Here is a 19,017-nt window from a genome sequence, read left to right as displayed (position 1 = left end):
AAGTACATACATGTAAATCACACTTTTGCATGGCTGAAATCTTCAATGTGGTTAACAAATGGAGGAAAATATTTAATCCTTTCTTTTCATCAGTTGCTTCATCTGAAACAGATCGCCATTAGTTTTATGATTTTAATTGTATTGGGACTCCTATTATAACCTATTGTTCTATCACATTAGTCCATTAACCTGTGGGTCATGGAGCAGAAGTCGAAAGCCTGTTCTTCGTTCTATCCCAAATAATTTAAATATAGTGTTCACTGAAGGTTTCAGGTTTTTCAAACCACTGGAGTCTAGTGTGGTCCTTTTTAAAGGACCTCTGAAACTTCAGAGGCTATGAAAACATTCCCAAACCTTCTGTTAGCCTGAAATCTTTTTTGGTTTGAAACATTCCAAGTGGGAAAAGAGCCTCAGAAACTACATTTGGTGCTGAGTGTCCGTGGCCACATGGCTTTGATCTGGGTAGAACGCTTATGAAGGGCTGTGTTTTTTGCTTAGGATTTGCAGCACGTTACCATTAATCAAATTTTCTGACAGGGCTCTATGAGGAGGCTGTTACATACTCTGCTTTTTAAAATGTGCATCTGGCACACTCCTGTCACAGCCCAAGATGTGGAGATGTTCAGCAATGGCTTCTCTCATGGCTCTACTTGGAAAGCCTTTGGACATCACCAGTAACAAAAGGCAATCTAAGTGACAAAATAAGCGATGGACTTATTGTTATTTACCTAAACAGAAGTTTTTGTCAGCTTCCTAGGAATATTGCAGCAGGAGCTAGGGATTTGTGATTCTTATTTTTCACTCTGCATAAACTATAGTTTAGAGACTCCAGCTTCCTATTGGGATTTTAAGGAGCTAGGATCTTAAAATGGAGAGGAGCAGACAGGGACAGGCTTTCACACTCAAATTCGATCAGCATGCTGAGAATGTTTTAGTTTTCTAAAGCTCCAAAGTAGCTTTTTGCTCGATCAGCTGCTGAGAATGGCTACTTGCAGTTATAACTAATGTAGCAGGGTCCAGCCCAGCACAGGGAGCTTGGCAGGGCTCTGGCATTTCAAATGCTTTGACTGCTCTCCGGATTCTCAGTCACACACCTCTTGAATGTTGAGTTACTAGAAATGCTGCCCTGCCGGGAATACCTGGAGGCTACAAGGGCTGACCATGGGTCTGCGGTGGGTGTTTGAAGGGGGAAATACAGCCTGGGGCATTGTCAGGTCCGGTCATACAAGAGCATCTCCCGCCTTTGTGATCCGGCTGTGAAAAGGTTGAGTGGGCTTTGACGAGGGTAAAGCCATTGATAATGCAGCTACTGCAAACTAGGCTGTGTGGTTTGGGGGGAAAGAGCACTCCCCAGCTGGGAAGCTGTTGGAATCTTATAACCGGAGGATGCTTTGCTGCAAGCTAGCAGCAGTGCTGGGGAGAGTGCTTGGGGTTAGGCATGCAGTGTTAAAGGTCTGAGGGAGGAAGGGGGCACATGTAGTTGTGATTTGTCACTGCCCTGTTTCATTCCTGACAGCTGCCTGGGGATCGTGTCAGCCCCCTACAACAAGGTGGGGCAGCTTGAACAATTCTAGCCTGTTCTTTCCTTCACAATTGTTCTTTTCCTTGAAAGAGAGCTTTTGACCCTTTCATAACCCAGAGCTGTACAAAGGGGATATCCCCAGTTTTGTCCTGCTGGTTCAACACTTCAAAATGATTCCAGAAGTTTTAATTTCTTTGTCTTGTACTAGAATATTTGGTAGCAACAATTTCTTCTTAAAATATTTTAGAGGTTTCACCTTGATTATGACATTCATCTGAATACTGCCCCTGACTGTTTCTTGGTGTCACTATAAATTTATTTTTGTTTTTGCAGACACTCAGGAATGCTATAACTGAATAAGTTTAAGGCAAACTAAGGCTATTCCAAAGCAGAGGTATTACAATAAGCTATATTTATATTGAGGTTTGTTGGGACCTGATGAGTTAACACCCATCAAACTTGACTGCCATTCTAATCAGGGTGAAGCCAGAAATGGCTATAATCATAGTGTCTGACCATCCTCCTTGAAATTTTCTAAAGCTCTGCTCTAAAGTTGTAGGGAAGGGAATATTGAGAGGCTGCCTAAGAGGATTTATAAACCCTCCTGAGCCTATTCTTTCTTTTTGCTCTTTTATTTCAAAGCCATGGCATTTGCCTTTTTTCTTTTTTTTTCCCTCCCAGGTCAGAATAAGTATTTCTTTCTCTATAGCAGGCATCTTAGCACAGCTTCACCATTTACAGGCCAGTCCTGTGCTTGCTGAAGCCACAGATTTCTAGGTATGTAGAAGGGAGCCCTTCATGCCTGTCTCTGCATTGAACTTAACTCTTTAAACACAGTGCTCAAACTTCAGTCTGAGTTATCCAGCCACTATTTGCTCAAGGCACTTACCTCATCATCAAGGGATTTTACACCTCTCAGTCTAGGAATTTTTATGCCTCCAGCACTTTGTTTGAAGGGAGGAAGCAGTGTTATCTCTGGATTGCACAGGAATAGCCAGTGTACAGGGAGAGTAAGCGAGTTGCCCAATGCTCCTCACAAGCTCAGTGTTGAGGAATACTGGAGCCTCTGTGACTGTCCCCTGTTCACTCCATGGCCTGTACTTGGAATATATTCTGTGAGGAGGGGACCTTTGTATCTTGATAGAAATGAGCTTCTTTTCCCAGCAGTATGAGAAACTGGCTTTCCAACACACCCTTGTGAAGTACCATCATTCCAGCATATTGGATAATTTAGGTAATTTGCATTGAATGCTACTGTTGAGGAAAAAAAGTTAATCTGTTGTCATTGAGGATATTACGGTGTTGCACACATGTTGAGGGAAAAAAGACTAGTGGTAAATAATGAAGCCACCTGATAGGAAAAGTATGAAACAGAATATTCATTTTTCTTCAATGGGAATAACGGATGACAAAAGTGAGGCTTTCTTCAGATTGTTTGTTTACAGAAAATTCATATCCACTGAGACTGTATGTTAAATTTGCTCTCTGATGTTACTGTTTGCCGGATGCATGTGGCCACTAGAGTATGTTCTTATGATCTTACCATTTATTTACCTTGATACAAAACTCCAATTACTGTCAGAGATGCTTCTTGTTAAATATGGTAAGATCTCTAGCTTCTAAGAGAGTGAATATGCATTCTTTACTCTGGGGCCACTCTGAGCATGATGCTAAGGAATGAAAATACTGGGGACTTTGGTGCAAATTAATTAAGTATCTAAAGATAACAGTGTAATGAAAACAGTTTGAAGAAGTTTGGGCTTTAGAGACAGATGAAATTTGGAAGACCGTATAATACATCTCCATGTTTGTCTTTCTGTTTAGGAAGCTTTTTCTTTGGAAGCATTGGTTTTTCTTTTACATAGATGTAAAGTCTAGTGCTTCCAGAAGCTGAGGACCTATCACTTTTGTTAGTGTTAATTCTTAATAATTTAACAAATGCCCAGGGTAATTTTAGCTATGGTCTCTGTAGACACACAGAGTATTTGGAAGCTCATGTCGTAAAAGTCCCCAGCTTTTAGTTGTTATTGTGATCTGAGGAAAAAACAAGGGCAACTGTAACATTAGAGGTGAAGAAATACGAATAAAAAGGTTTTTAGAGAAGTCATATAAGCCCATTTTTGGACCTGACCACTTTGTGTCATTGTCTGCATGTGAACCATTAAATCACATCACTCCATAGTAGTCCAAGCTGAAAATCTTGCTGGCAACCCAGAATGCTTTTCTTTAAATCCTGACTAGTAATGGCAAATTATTTCTGGGAGAACTTTTTACTGCTGAAGCATGTTCTAGGCTCAAGGAATTTCAGTGTCAGACTGCCTCAAAACCAGTCAGTTGGCTGAAGTGTAGTGACTGAAGATGAGCAGCTTGAGATCAAGCACCGAGATCACTAGAAATTGGAGTGATAACAGTATCTACATAGTTTGTTTGGTTTTTTTGTTTTTTTTTTTTTTTAATTTGATGGCTCAGAGAAGGTTCTGAGTATCCCAGTTTCCAGACTCAGTTATTGTCATTGTTTTAAGAAACCAGGACAGCAATAAACACAGAAAGAATATTCAGAAGGAAGGATCAGTAAAAGAGAAATATAACTTTACCGAAAGTATTTTATCTAAGTGTCTTTGGATTAATTCCTCTTTATAATAATTTCTTAAACATAAGAAATTAGCTTGATCTGCTGTATAGCATCTTTAAAGTCTCTGTGGTGTTACACAGGCAATTCTAAATTTAAAATGTTACGGAGGCAGCTACTAGAACTGTAATGTGAGTGGAACTGGTAAGACACAAAGCAGTTGTACTAAAAGAAATATTGCTATGCTGAAAACAAGTTACAAAAGGAAGGTCTCCTGAGTGAGTTTTGGCACTGGATTTGGTTGAAGATTTTTCTTTAATGAGGCTGGCATGAAAATTGGAGCATGCTTGCATTCATAGGGAAAAATGAGATGCACTGGCAATACAGAGGAGACCTTAAATCTCCCATGGGAAAATAAAGATAACTCTGAGAAAGCAAGTGAAAGAAAAGGCATTAAATGCACTAGTGAAAAATGTAAAGCCACACTCATAAATATCCTATTTCCATTGAAAACTCATAATTTAGAAGTATGTAAGTAGGAGGGAGACTGGAATGTAGTATTTGTTTTGAGATGATTGAAATATGTGAAATATCTCCATAAACGGTGCTCTCAGATGAGAAAAAGATCTACCTTCTGTAAATATTCCCATGTGCTAATGTGAGCAAACCACGTTCAAGAAGAGGAATTTGGAGAGGAGTTCCTAGGGTACTCTGGGTTTATCTCCTGTGGGAGTACAATTTGTTTAGCCTACAGGAAACAAGGCTGAAAGAAAATAATATTGTTGTAAAATCACAAATAAAAGGTAGGAAAATGCTATGTATGAAATGGGAGTTAAAAAGCACCACCATGAAACAAACCTGGAAGTACTTAAAAATATGGGTTTACTGAATAGAAGATAAGCAGATATAGAATGCATTTAGTCTGAAAAGTAGAAGGTGGTTAGTAGGCATGGAAAAAAGGCTGAAGCAGCTTTAGTAAGAACAGAATGTTCTTTCTTGGCTCTGTGCCTGCTTCAGGGCCTCCAATATCATCTTTAAGGATGAAATTCCTATGTCTATGTATCCCAAGCTTTGAAAAAAGTGTAGTGCTTTCATCTTTTTTAGCTAAAAAGCTAATAAATGGCTAACTCTGACTCCATCTGGTTATTGCAGGTGTCTTGAATCCTTCTTCTGCTATGATGTAATCCAAAATGATGACATTTATGTTCATGAGTGGTCTAGTATTTTTTTGGCTATTGGCTGACATTTTATGGTCATTTATGGTCCTGTGGCTGCGTCAACTGTTCCTGTTACCACTACTGGTTTTAAAGCTGCATTTTTTACTATAAATTTGTATGAAGATTTTTTGAGATGGTGCTTTTTATTCCTTTCAAAAAATTCCAAGAAAGCTGGAAGTTTTGTAATGGGCAATTTAATTTCATTCATCTTTCCAACAGTGCTCTGTTTTAATTTAATTTTTTTTTTCCCCAATCTCATGTCATCTTACTCAGCATCTTTCTTATATGTGTGGTGGAGTTTGTGTGACAACAGGACCCCCAGAAACATGCTGTTGCACATCATCTTTATACCAGAGGCAAATGACTCCCTCTCCAGCTTTCTGCCTTGCCTGGGAAAGATCAGTACCTGGATGAAGGCCAGTCGGCTGTAACTGAACCCCTTCCACAGGAGATAAAAGTGCCCGGGAATTCATCCATCCACAGAGCAAAAAAGCAAGATTTGCTGGCTTTCCCACAATCAGCCAAGCTGCCATTAGTGGGTGGACAGAGAGAATCTCTTATACATAGTGCAAGAGAGGTAGTTTCCTGGATAATGTGGTGATAAACACAGCATTGATACCTAAGGCTGGAATTTTTGTGAAGCACGTCATTCTGGCTTCTACCTCTACAGGCAATGGGGAAAGCTGTGTAGATTTCAGTGGAAGCAGAGATTGAGTAACTTCTGAGTTATTTTGAATAATTTCAGTCAAGGTTGAAACACACACAGATTTTGTTCAAAATTTTTTTCTTGGGTATTAAAAGAGTAGATAAAGCTTTTCTTTAAGTGGTGAGTAAAATAGTTCTGTAAGGTGACAGGTAAGAAAAATACCAAATTGTTTCTAATAATAATTAAAGCAGTTGCTAAGCCTTGCTGATTTATTTTGTTAGCCTGAGCTGTATTTGACCATTTGTTTTATTTATCACAGAATATTGTAATAACAATATCAAAAGAATTTACAGTGGAGTGTACTAGTTTACTTTCATCAAAAAAAGTTACAGCAGATGCTTTGAATTTACTGCAGATGGTGGCAAATATTTGCCTTATTATGAGGTTACACTAGTAGAGTGTCATGGCTGTTGTTTAGTAAATCAGCTCATGGTTCAGGTGGTAATATCTATTAGCTGTAGCTGGCAAGGCTCAAGTGAAATCAAAAATAAACCAAATATTCGGTCAGTTCTTGCTCTTGGAGCAAATGTTTTCTCTTTGGAAAAACAAGATTTTTTTTTTTTTTTTTTTTTTTTTTTTTGTCATTAACTCTCTCCTATTCCTCTTTCCTACTTGGTTGTGATAATTCCTGTAGCCCTGCAGGACTCCCACCTGCCCAGAAGCAAGGCCTCAGCATGAGCAGGGCTGCTGTTGTGCCCTCATTGGGGTCCCCCATCACAGGGGTGAGTCTAAGGGGTGATGTTTAACAGGGGCCTTGCTGAATCCAGTGCTGCCTTCTGCTCCTGACTGTCATCTGAATGGCTTTTTCCAGGGCAGGAGCACGGAGCCTGCTCCAGAAGCTGGGCAACACAAGACATTTCTTTTTCCTTAAGAGCTCAATAGAGCAGAACTTTACTCTTGAGCAGTAGTGTGATGGTGGATACAGGAGCCTGAATATAAGAGCTTGATATAAATGGATTTGACATAGAGGTGCAGGGATGTGACCTTGTCCCCTGGGATCAAGAGGGGGGGCTGGGTTTGTGGGAGACCTATCTCTACAGTCTCAGAAGAAATTGCATTTTTTTTTTTGCCAGTGTCCCAAGTACACCATCTGGCCTTAATGGTCAACATCACCAGGAATATCTGCCACACCCTCTTCCTACATGCCTTATTTGAGCTCCGTCCCTGCCTGAGCTTTGTTACAGGAGCTTTAGTCTCCAGCACAGCTGCAGCTGTGCCCCTCTCTGGCTATGAATAGCCTTAATCTCACTTCTTCTCTTGGGCCTGTCTTGTCACCACGGATGCCCCTGGTGATCCTTGGGCTGTGTCTGACTTGGTTGCCCTCAACAGGTCTAATCCTGGCTCTGGCTTGTGCTCCCTGCCTGACTTTGGTCCTGCCTCTTCTCCCTGAGCTCTGAGATGACCCTGGGCGCCATCCTGAGACTGCCTTTCGCACTGGATTGGTGGGGCAGGGGTTTTGCTGGTAAGGCCTCAGCCATGGGATTCCCCTCAGGTCCTGGCTCCCTGTCCCTCAGGGAGAAGCTGACCCATGTGGTGCTCTGGGGTGGGCCCCATTAGTCCTGTTCATTAAAAATGTCAGCTATGTCTGAGCCCTTCTGCATCTGGGCAGTGAGCGTAAGCCAGGAAATATTAATGGGATAGGTTCGCATGTTTTCCTCCATCTTTTTCTTTTCTCCTCCCAAGACATGTGGGAGGAAGCCAAACATGAAGAAAGTTGCCTTTATTCTGTCTTATCAGCAGTGCTGCTGCACCTGGTGCTGAGCTTACCCACATGAAAGGACATTGCTGCATCCTGTGTGAAGTGACGTGAGTGCCAGCTCATGAGGTAATTCTGAGCGGATTGGGAGCAGGAAGCACAGCCCTTCTCCTCAGATATCTCACTCCCTGGGCGGACTCTAGAGGTTTGAACAGCTCAGATAAGTCACTAAAGTGTTTCATGCTTTTATCCCAACTGGTTGCAACTTATAAATCCCTGAGAGTGCAGAAGGCATAAAAGATTTACTTGAGGTCCTTGAGTTTGTGCCCCAAAAGATGTGATGGTTTTCCTAGGTGAGAGATGCATCCACACAGACCAAGGATGAACAAATATTTGCTCCTTATAGAGCTTGATGTCATAACTGTTGAAAGTCACAAAATCTTCTAATTCAGACACTTTGACAGGGTAAAAATTGTTTTATTTTGCCAGTTTGATCTTATGTGTGAGGTAACTAATAATTTTTGGTGTGCCAGAATAGGTATTAGAAAACAGGAGGAATAAGAGGGGATTAAAATATTTGGGATAAGATCAGAGAAAATACTCCTACTTTAAATTAATAACTGCATAATTTGAAATATTGGAGCACTCGCAGCCATTTGCTGAGCTTCTTCTGGGAGTAAGGGAGTGTATAAAAGTTAATCCAGTTCCACAAAAGGTAATCTTGTTATGAGTTAATACTAGCAATTTCTAGGTTAATGGATATCCGTGAGGAATTGTCCAATGTTTATGCTATCTAATGCACATCTATGTTATGAGGGGAGTGGGATTCACTACTCTTGCATATTTTTTAACAAAACAATTGCCATTTAAAAAATGTATACTTTAGAGAGTTTTAATTATGTTAATTATCACATATTTTGTTAATAACATTTTCTTTTGAAGATGCCCATTAGAGGTTTTAAAGTGTTAATTTGCTAGAAAATCAAATGAGAATGCTGTTTGAAATTTCCTTTTAAATTAACTTTACTTACTTTTATGTCCTAATTAAGTGGAGATAATAGTATTGATGGAAATATTACAGAACTAGGAATTAGTGCTCAGATATTTTACTTAATACCAAGACTTTAATCTTAGTGTAATGTATCTTTTGTTCTAATCAACATATAGCCTTTGCATTTAATTTACTGAAGTGTTTTGATCAAAATATCTAAATAGGAACATTGATGCAAAGTGAGACTATCCTAACAGATAGCATTCTGATGCTGTTGAACTCCTTCTGAGTAATAGGTTCCCCCCACAGCAGCTGTAATCTCTACTGGAAAAAGTGTTGAGGGTTTTTTAGTATTTTAGCATTACCTCATCATGTATTAGGTAATACACAGTGATCCCACTAAAAACAAACTTTCCGTAGTGTTTGCAAATCAGTCTAGGATGTGTAATTCCCTTCAAGTTTGGCCGCTCTGCTGCCTGGTCCCACAAAAGCCATGGAATTTACCTATTGCACAGATCTTTACATTGTTGCAGAGATATGTTGTATTGATAGCGCTGTTTCTCTGCAGTAGAGGGGGTGACATTTCTACTTATCATGGGTTTTGTATCAATTGAAGTGCATTAACTGCAGGAGAAACACTGGAAAAATAAGTAAAAAACACTTACTGTCTAAGCAGTTACATTCCTGCAGTATTGGTGTGGGGATCAGACCTCAGGGGAAGCTTTAATCCAGCTGAATGAAATATCAGTTTTGCCCTGATACAAGGGAATTGGGCTTTCCTGCATGTCCTAATCCACCCTGAAGGGACTGTGAGGTTTTGTGAGGTTTTCACATGCTTCAGTACAAAATGGAGAGGCAGCAGTGGTGGATGCCTGCTTAGCACATGCACACTCACGCTTGGGGCATGCCTTGCAGGACAATTCCGCAGGTTTTTGTGACGTTCATGCTTCCTGTCTCAGGAAAAACAATGGCATCTGTTCATTGACTTCTACCTCTATGTTCACTGATAAAAGAGCCATTCTGCAGTGCTTGGCCTTCATGTAATTTTTTCCTCTGAAGTCCATGCCTGACAGTCATAAAAAGGGGTAGAATTGATCTGAACTCCTGCAAAACCCATTCCACATTCCCTGTTCTGCATGTACCATTACATTTTTGCCATTGAAGGAAAACTTGTGTACTGTTGGGCTTGTAGCTTGCAAAGCTGTTGCATGGTGTGATGTCTGTGACAAGCTGAAGATCCAAGAAAAGCAGTATGATGGGTTGGTGACTGAAGCAGGGCACTTGTAAAAGCAGTGCAAGAAATGTAAACCAAATATCCAATTTGCTCAGAAGGGGTAATTTGAGTTACTTTTAAATAGTTAGCTTTTATGGTCAATTGGGTGCTGCCACATTACTAGTAATAAGCCATAAATCTATTTGGTATAATATGAAATCATTTTTTAAGACTCTCAGACTGAATTTTCAGGTAAAGAGGAGAAATTGAAATTTATAATCCATACCTCTTTTTTGTGTAAGTGTTATTAATAAATTAGCAAGAAAGAGGCAGCAGATGGAATGAATTGTTGTAGTTCATTAATTTTATGATGGCTTTCTTTGCATGAACCAATTATGTCTGTCATTGTATCTCTAAACTGCAGTGGTGCCCAAAGGAAAGGGCACATAGACAGGGACAAATCATTGAGGGGATTTCCTGCTTTCTGAGGTTGCCAGAGAAAATTCAGTCTCTATTCTTACTAATGGCTTTGGTGAAGATATCAGGCCCCAGAAGCTGTTGCAAATGTGGTTCTTAATCCTACCTCCAAAATCTTGGTAAAGAGATCATTCGTCTTGTTCTGTGTGCACAAAACTGGAATCTTCTGTCTGAAATAATTATCAATTCATGATGATGATTATAATTTCTGAGTTTGATCTTGATGAGCCTTCACATTCTCAGAATGTGTTTAGGAATGCTTTCCAGTGATGCCGTACTGCAATGTGTAGAAACAAGTCCCTATGTGGTTAAGGGCAATTGGAAGGAAAATTATACTTGTGGTGCCTGTGTCTCAGGAAAACTTCCTTTGAATATGTCATTGTGACCTCTTTAATTAGAAAACAATCTGTTATCTCCTGAGACCCTCTGTGGTAATACACTGATAGAGTTTCATGTGGAATATGGGTTGATTTGCTTTACCTTCAGACCTTGTATTCTCAACTTGGAGATAGTGGTTGTTTTTCTGTCAGATGTATGCTTCACTTAATGACTGTAGTTTATTACCCAGCAGGTCATATCCTGTATATATTTTAAGAACAAACACCTCTGAGATTGTGACTTGGTGGAAGGAGGTGACATGTGTCATTGCTGTTGTTTTCACTACAGCCTTGTGGAAAAAACTAATTACCTTTTCATCTTGGTAAATTCAGAGGTCAGTTTACCACTACTATATCACAACATGACAGGGAACATGGGTAATTAGGTAGGCTGTGTAACCTGGATATTCCATGGATCTCATTACATCTTATTTAGAAAGGCTATAATTTGATTGGTGGAAAATTAAGGCATCTCCTCATGGGTCATTTTATCTTTCTGCAATAATAATTCTTGGCTTGATTAAAAATTGATCCAGTGTCTTAAAGTGAATTTATTATTGCTGCAATCTATCACCCACAGACAGATAATCTGGTTCCCATCTTTATCTGATTTGAAAAATCTGTCACTTATTATGTGTTGTTTTTTTCCCAATCATTTAAATTGATGGTTTGCTGAGGCAAGGCGTGCTACCATAGGCTTCTTGGAGAAAGCATGTATGAGACTTTCAGCCAGTATTTTTTACTGCAAGGAATCTGATACTGTGTCAAATATCAATTGGAACTGTGTTGTGGCATCATTTTCACTGGGAAGAAAAAAAGCTGAGCAGAAATTTTGGATGCAGAGCAACAAGAAGGACAGACGAGTCATGCTGCTGGAGAAGATGGTCTGTGTGTTCCAAGTGTCTGGTTGAATTCCTGCCTTGTATGCTGCAGCTCCTGCTGAAAGCAGATCTTAAATTGATCAGGTTATGTAGAGGCTGGTCCCAACCTGTTGGCCTCAGAGAGTTCTGAAACCACCTTAGCCATGGAGCTGTGTGCCCAAAACCTGACCTGTTCAGATAAAAAAACCAGAAAAAACAAAGGTTAGATCCATGAGCAGTCTCACTGGAAATCACAGATTTAGGAAATATTTTTCTTTCTATTGTATGCTTGAGCTTTGCTAGATCTTCAGGCTTCAGTTTTCATCTAATTTGTTCACGTAAAAGCAGAGGGGGAAATTCTGATCAGGGAAGAGTGGTCTCCAAATTATTTAAAAAGCATCCTAGCTGAAGAAATGTTGCAGTAAGCATTGCACTAAGAATACTACAAAGATTTGTCACATGCTTATCTCTGAAAACAACATTTATAAACCAGATGTAGTTGTTGGAAAACCACTGTTTATGGTATAAGCATTAGAGAATCTCCATGATTCCTAGGCATTTTAAGATACTTTTTCCAGTTTTCCGAAGTATTTTAAAAGAAAGGATCGTATTTGTTCCTGTCCAGAACACTAGCAGATCCAATATTCCTATACATATGCTTATAAGGGAACACTGGCAACTATTACATATGGTCTGATTCCTGCAACCACCCTGAAGAAAAATGATGAAAGAAGATTGTGCAGCCAGCTGGTCAAGTGGTGGGTGTGTGAGAGAAGGAATGATTATTAACAGTCCTGCTGTATGGCTTTAGACTGAGGCAAAAACATAAAAAAATAGAGGAAAACAATTTTTGGTTGAATTTTTTGAAGCAGAGTAGAGCCTGGGGCAGGTGTTTCTCTCAGACAACTTCCTATTATTTAAAATATGATGGCTCTTATTAGATAAAAGATGGAATTCAGCACTGAAAATTTGCATAGTTTGGAATAGAAGACTGTCTATAAATTTGGATTGAAAACAAATAGTAGAAAATAATTGATGTAATAAAATTTTTGTTATGGAAGAGAAGCTGGCTGACATTCTATCCTTTGGGTAGTCAATGGGAATTTTGCTGCTGACTTTTGTAAATCTGAAGTTTCTCTTTGTGCACATTGTAAAATATGTCCTTTTTAGCCCAGAATAGGTTGCCAGACCCTTCCAATCAGTGTAATCCAGGACTGATAGTCTAACATGACTTTTTTTTTTTAAAGAAAAAATTAAGTGTTTCAAATGGCATGTGCAAAATTGAATCAGCTTTGTAACGTTGAACAAGCCTAGCTGGCTGCTTTTCCCAGCCTGCAAAGGATGTGTGTAACCTGTGATTCTGGATACTAATCAGAAGAAGACATGATACTCTCAGAAGTGGGGGGAAATAACCTTTGTAAATTAAATTTTCCTGCTTAGGTTCAGTTACTGCATTTGTTCAGCCTTGATGTCCTGTTTCAGTCTGGGACAGGGATGGCTCAGAAATGACCTGTACTGATGTATTGTCAGGTCCCATAGCCCAGAGACGAGCAGTCTTTGGAAGGGAACTGTGACAGGTTGTGCTTTTCTCTGTTTTGAGATGCAGCTTGAATTTGGGACCCCAGGGCAGGCCAGGAGATGGTCCTTCACCAAGAAGCATTTTGCTCTACCCTGGGCCTCCGAGCAGTATCCTGCCTTGGGGGAAAGCATCAACTGCTGGAATTCAGATGTGGGAGCCTCGGGGTGGTTGGAGCTGCTGCATCTCCACAGTGTTCATTTTGCACTAGTCCTGCTCCCAGCTCTGGGCTGTTTCATGTGCTGTTTGAAGTCTGCCTCCATCAAGCACCAAGCTGCTGACCTTTGGCTCGGGTAATGACTGATAGCAAGGGAGAAGGTTGTCTGAAGATAGGGCTTCCAGTTGCACGATCCCTCATTGATTGGCTCTTGTCGCGCCTCCCGAGTCACTGGTGGTGTGATCTTGCTGCTGTTAATGCTTTCCCCAGAGACCACATGTTCATTGCTTATTGCTTGTCCATATTCCCTATAATTAGACCTGACTACAGGATTGGAATGCAGATAAAAGCAATAACGTGTTACTTTCTCTGAAAAGCCATCCAGATGGGTAAAGCTGCACATCATCTTCAAACAGCAGAGATCAAGCTGGTGGCGTGGGGTGGATTTCCCCTCTTGTGTTTCACTGAGAGTAGCAATAACAGCTGCTGTTTTTTTGGTCTCCTTAAACCCAAATTTCAGTCTAAGCTAGGCTTACATTTCATAATGAAACAAGATGTTTCTAGAAGCAGAGGATTCTTACATATTCTAATAGATTTGTATTTGGGCTAAATATCCCTAATGCCTAAAAAGCCCTGATGTTATTTTAATATGGATTTACTATCTCTACCAAGGAGGTAACGCCAGCAGAAAATAGGGTCAGCAGCACAGTAGCAGTAAAAATAAATAAGTAAAACAGAACTGTATGGAAAAATACCCTCCTTGGTTTTAGTGTCCAAATCAGCATTACAATCTGTAATTGGTGTTGCAAGATCAGGCCGTAGTTCTGTGCCTCCTATTTAATTATTAATGAATTTTTCTGCTGCCAACTTATTATAGAAGGAATTTTTGTACTTCATACCATTTGGGCTGAATTTGGGTTTTTCTGACACTTAATGCAAGTGTGTGTCTGTAGCTAAGGACTCTTGTGCCAACGCTGGAGATTCCCAAGGCAGAGCTGACATGCTTAAAGGCTCTTCTCAGTCACCTCTTGCCCTGCAGGCTGCTCAGGGCCTTGTTCCCATGGACTAGCAACCTGGGCTTAGGGTGCTGCAGTGGAGTTCTGCTTGTGGTGTTTAAAAACTTGTTTTACATTAGAAATCATAAAATCACATTTTGTTCAATGCAAACTACCATATGAGATTGTCTTGGAATTTTTTCCTCAGTAAGGTCATGCTGGCTTTAATCTTTCTGTTGTGTAAAAATGCTTGTGCTCATTTTTAAGCATTGTTCTCAGAATGCAGGCTTGTCTTGTGGGTATGGGCACTCTGAACAAGTCAAAGGGACTTGGTGGAAGATTGCTGTGCCCACACTTTCCTGAACACTGCATCAGTTACTCAGCTCCCTAAACTCACCTGCAGGCTCTTGGACAATTGCTTTAGATGGTGTTGGTCTGTATTTTCACTTTCCTCCTCCCTACCTTGTGATTTCCTCACTAAAGAAATGCCCAAGAACATCCATCTTCTGTCTTGTCTAATTAGATGAGCCTTCACAATCATTGTTGGGTCACTTGTCCTGTCCATTTCTTCTCACAAGTGACAAACGAGGCAAGGTTCCTGCTGTATTCACCACCAGCAGTGATACCAATGAAGTAGGGAGAGAGGAAAATGGTTTACAGGGTATTGACACAAATGATAGCCCTGAACACTGTGCTGTATCTGAAAGCAAATGGCTTTCCCCCCACTCTTCCCTTTATTTATAAATTCTCTTCTTGCCTTTATTTATAACTCTGTTTTCCTAGTACGAGAACTAATTATCACATTGTGTAGTTTCATTTACTCATCCTGCACATAAAAAGTATTTTCCTGTGCTCAAAAAGTAACAAACTGCAGTAAAATCCAGTAATCTTATATACAAATGATCCAAGCACAGATACACTGTGTGTTGGAGGCTGTGTATGCTACCAGCCCTCCTGACAGAGAAGAGGCAATTCCACTGGGGCATTGGCAAAGTTAACAGTTTTTCCATGCAATATTGAATAAGGGGAGAGGGACCAACTAATCTGAAATAAAATGAAGTTAGTGCTGGTGATCTTAAGTTATTTAGTGTATCATATGTAAGAGGTTTTTTGTTGTTGTTTTTTTGTTTGTTTGTTTGTTTTGTTTTGTTTTGTTTTGGAGGGAGGCAGGGAGGAGAGACAAGAAGGGGAGGACTTCATTAATTACAAAATGAATCACGGGAATTTGTAACCGGTAGTTTCACATGAACAAGTAGAGATTTTTTTTTTTTTTTTGAGGAACAGCTATTATAACCACCATAAAACCTACCTGAAATACGAAAATAATACCTGCAGGATCAGCAGATGTTCTGAGGAGTCTGATATACAGAAGGAAAAGCTCTGCCTCTTCAGCCCCTCCCATCTTCAACACAGTATACCACTGGACGTGTCTTGCTATGATCCTTTGAAGCCTTTGTAGGTGTTTTCTGGGATCCTTCTGGGATGCATATAAACTAGTAAACAGTGATTTTGTGTAAATACACCTTCTTTCTAAGTGTTATATAGGACAGAAGATATTCTTGTTGGAGAGACATTCAGTGCATGCAAATTTGTTGTGGGTTTTTTCCTTTCCCAGATGGTTCCCCAAAAATAATTTTATTACAAAAACATAAGTGAAAGAGGGTGTTAGGATGTAGCAGGCAGCTGGGCTGTGCAGGATGCATGAATGGAGATTCAGAGTCTCTCTACTTGTCAGTTTAAGCCCTGCCTCTTCTATGATATTTGCCTCCAGTAAATTAGTGCCCATCTATAGGTGCCTCAGAAAGTGTACCTCAACTCTGTAGCAGTAGAAGAAAACTGTATGAAAAAGATTTGGAAGGGAATTCTGTTGAACACTTAGTCTGACTTCCTTCTGAAAACTTTTTCCAGGACCATGTCAAACTGAGTTTTGAATGTTTCTAGCAAGGGAGATTCCACCTCCTCTCAGGGCAACCATATTTCAGTGTATAGTTGTTCTCATGGTGAACAATATATATGTATTAATAGAGAATTTGCCCTGAAGCAACTTTGTTTTTTGCATAGAATTTGTGTTCTTTGTCACTGTGACTGAAGAGTCATTTTACAAACTTAGTTCTATTTATGTATGTTGTAAACTAACATGTGCATTGGAAGTACACATTTTTAATAAACATTCAGAAAATCTTTGAGAATAAAAATGGCCTTGACCATCACTTTGAAATTATATCCAGGCCAGTAAAAAGGCTTATTCCTAAACCATCCAAGTTCAGTTCCATTGTGGATACAAGCTTTATTTACTAACCATGGCAATGATGGAATGATATTGCCTTCCATGTTACAAAGCTTTGATCCACCTGTTGATACCAATAGAAATATTAACACTCTATTGTGGCTCTTCCTTCCTTAGCACAATGCAGACTCATTTTGTGTACATGCTCCCCTATCAAAGGCATCCTGACAGTTGCTAAATCTGCTCTTCTTTATTGCTTTGAGTTAAGAGACATAGGCAAAGATGAAAAGAATGGAAGGGAAAGTTGAGCATTCAGGAAGAGAAATAAAAACCATTCTGGCGAACAGAGGCTACAGAATGGGAGACTCATGGCAGCAGGGAAGAGATTTGTCTGAGGGGACAGGCAATAAAACCACACAAGAAGAGTTTGGGGACTGGGGCAGAAGAAGAAATGGACAAAGGCGACTGTAAATTGATTCCTTGGCTTCCTGGAGATGTGCAATCCAAATGATTAACTACAAAATCTGTGATTTGATAGATCTGGTGCAATAGAAGAAAGATCACATCCTGCTAATGATGAAATGCATCGTTTGATTAATCCTTTTTTTCCTTTGTAAGTTTTGATTTTTGTCTGAGTACATCACTGCCAAAGCTGGTGTTTGCAGCACTAGGTCACTTTGGCTGTGTAACCTTTGCCTTTACAAAGTGCTGGAAGGCACAGTGTCTTTCTAGTCAGAATATTTCCTTCTGTCAGTACATTTTTGAAACTAATGTGATTGCATCCACTGTATATGAACCATTAAACCTGATTTTTAAATGTATCAGGAAGAAGTATTTGCCTAGAATTAGATGACGTTTGATCAAAATACTGCAGGAATAGCATGGTAGAACTGTTTATATTCTAGGCCTTTATAAAGAGGATATGGTCCATATTGTAGAAGGGGGGCACACTGGGGTATTTTTGAACCTTGCAAGAGCTGTCAGGATTTCTGCTTTTCCTAGGAAGTGAAGAAGAAAATGTACTTCTGTTCTCCGTGGAGAGAAACAGATGAGTACTCCATTGGAGATGTGCTATTAGTCTCTTCCCAAGGAAACTAGGTATTTAATAATTTTCTTCATACAAATATTGATGTTGGCTGATAGGAAACAAATAATTGCTTGACACGAGAATGCTGCTCAAGCCCAAGACTGAATTTCTGGGTTGGGTTTCACATAAGTTTCCTTTTAATGCTGATCTAGCACGACTAGGCACCTCTCAGCAGTGGTTAAGGTACTTTTTCAATATTTCTTCCTCAAGTAGAGAAGAGATGGTATGAAATATACACACAGAGCCTTGGAAGTGTCATTCATTTTCCATTTGGTTTTTTTTTTTTTTGTTTGTTTGTGGAAAGAAGTGGGCTTTCTCTTGCTTTTTGAGGCTGCTTATTTCCTGGGGAACACCTGAGAATGAGAGATTTGTATTGATTGTAGGAAGTCTTGCTTGCGCCAGAGACATTCTAAACTAAAGAGGTCATCGATGATATTTTGTCCCGCATAAATATTTTGTCATGCCCCATGCTTTTGGTGCCCTGGTGATAAGCACCATGACCCAGTTGTTGATGAGTGTAGTGAGGGGCAAGGCTGCTTGGATGGACTCTCCAGATCACCATTTCTGATTGACAAGCTGGAGTTTGGTGCAATGGTCTTCCCAGTGTGTTTAAGGCATCATGTCTTCGCATCGCTATGAAAATAGTGTCTCAAATTTATTTTTATGTTTTCTGTTTTGCAGAAGAGAGTTTCATGGGATTAAACTTTCCTGAATTGCTGGAGTCACACAACAGCTTGTATCTATAATGGAAATACTAAACAGTTTTGGAAAATCTGATGCTCAGCTTCCTGACCTTTGGCTTCAGATATATTTGGACTCTGCTTGTCATACTGTTGTAGTTTCCTATTCAAACTATGATTTGAGTGACTCCCCTCCCCCAGCCCTAATGAAGATGTTTACCAGAGTCACATCTGTCTGGTGTGACTTGCAGACTTTGTTTAGTGGAGGAAGGCCCAAGGCTGGCCTGCCAGAGGTGAGATAAATTGGGACTGAAATCCCCAAGGAGAGCCTGAGGTGTGAAAGCTGTTCTGCTGTGACTAGCTCTCATCAGTAATGATAACCCCTCAATTTTGTGCCACCTAAATTCACCCAAAATTATATGCTAAATATAAATATTCATTTTATAAATATGCATGTTAATTAAATATACATTTATTTTAAATGCATGTGTTAATTATACATGTTACATCAGATCACAATTAAGTCAATAGAAATTGGAGATTTGCATATAATCATCCTTGTATACTAATCAGTTGTCAGTCTAGAAAGCAATTTTCTGCAACCAGATAGAATATAGACCTTGGTCCAGTGATCAGTTCAAAGATTGTGTATCAGCGTCAGTTCTTT

The 19,017-nt window shown here is 39.7% G+C and overlaps 1 long non-coding RNA gene across 1 annotated transcript in view; it reads left to right on the top strand.

Annotated features, from left to right (window-relative positions):
• Positions 1-18,753, top strand: part of LOC135445955 (uncharacterized) — a 39,282-nt gene extending 20,529 nt beyond the window's left edge. The window contains exons 2-3 of the long non-coding RNA XR_010439641.1: positions 17,586-17,681; positions 18,352-18,753. This is a non-coding gene — a long non-coding RNA (uncharacterized LOC135445955). The remainder of the gene's footprint in view (positions 1-17,585; positions 17,682-18,351) is intronic.
• The last annotated feature ends 264 nt before the right edge of the window (positions 18,754-19,017 follow it).

Source organism: Zonotrichia leucophrys, chromosome 3 (genome assembly GCF_028769735.1).
Source record: "Zonotrichia leucophrys gambelii isolate GWCS_2022_RI chromosome 3, RI_Zleu_2.0, whole genome shotgun sequence".
Classification (NCBI taxonomy): Eukaryota; Metazoa; Chordata; class Aves; order Passeriformes; family Passerellidae; genus Zonotrichia; species Zonotrichia leucophrys.
This window is presented reverse-complemented; position numbering and strand designations above follow the sequence as displayed.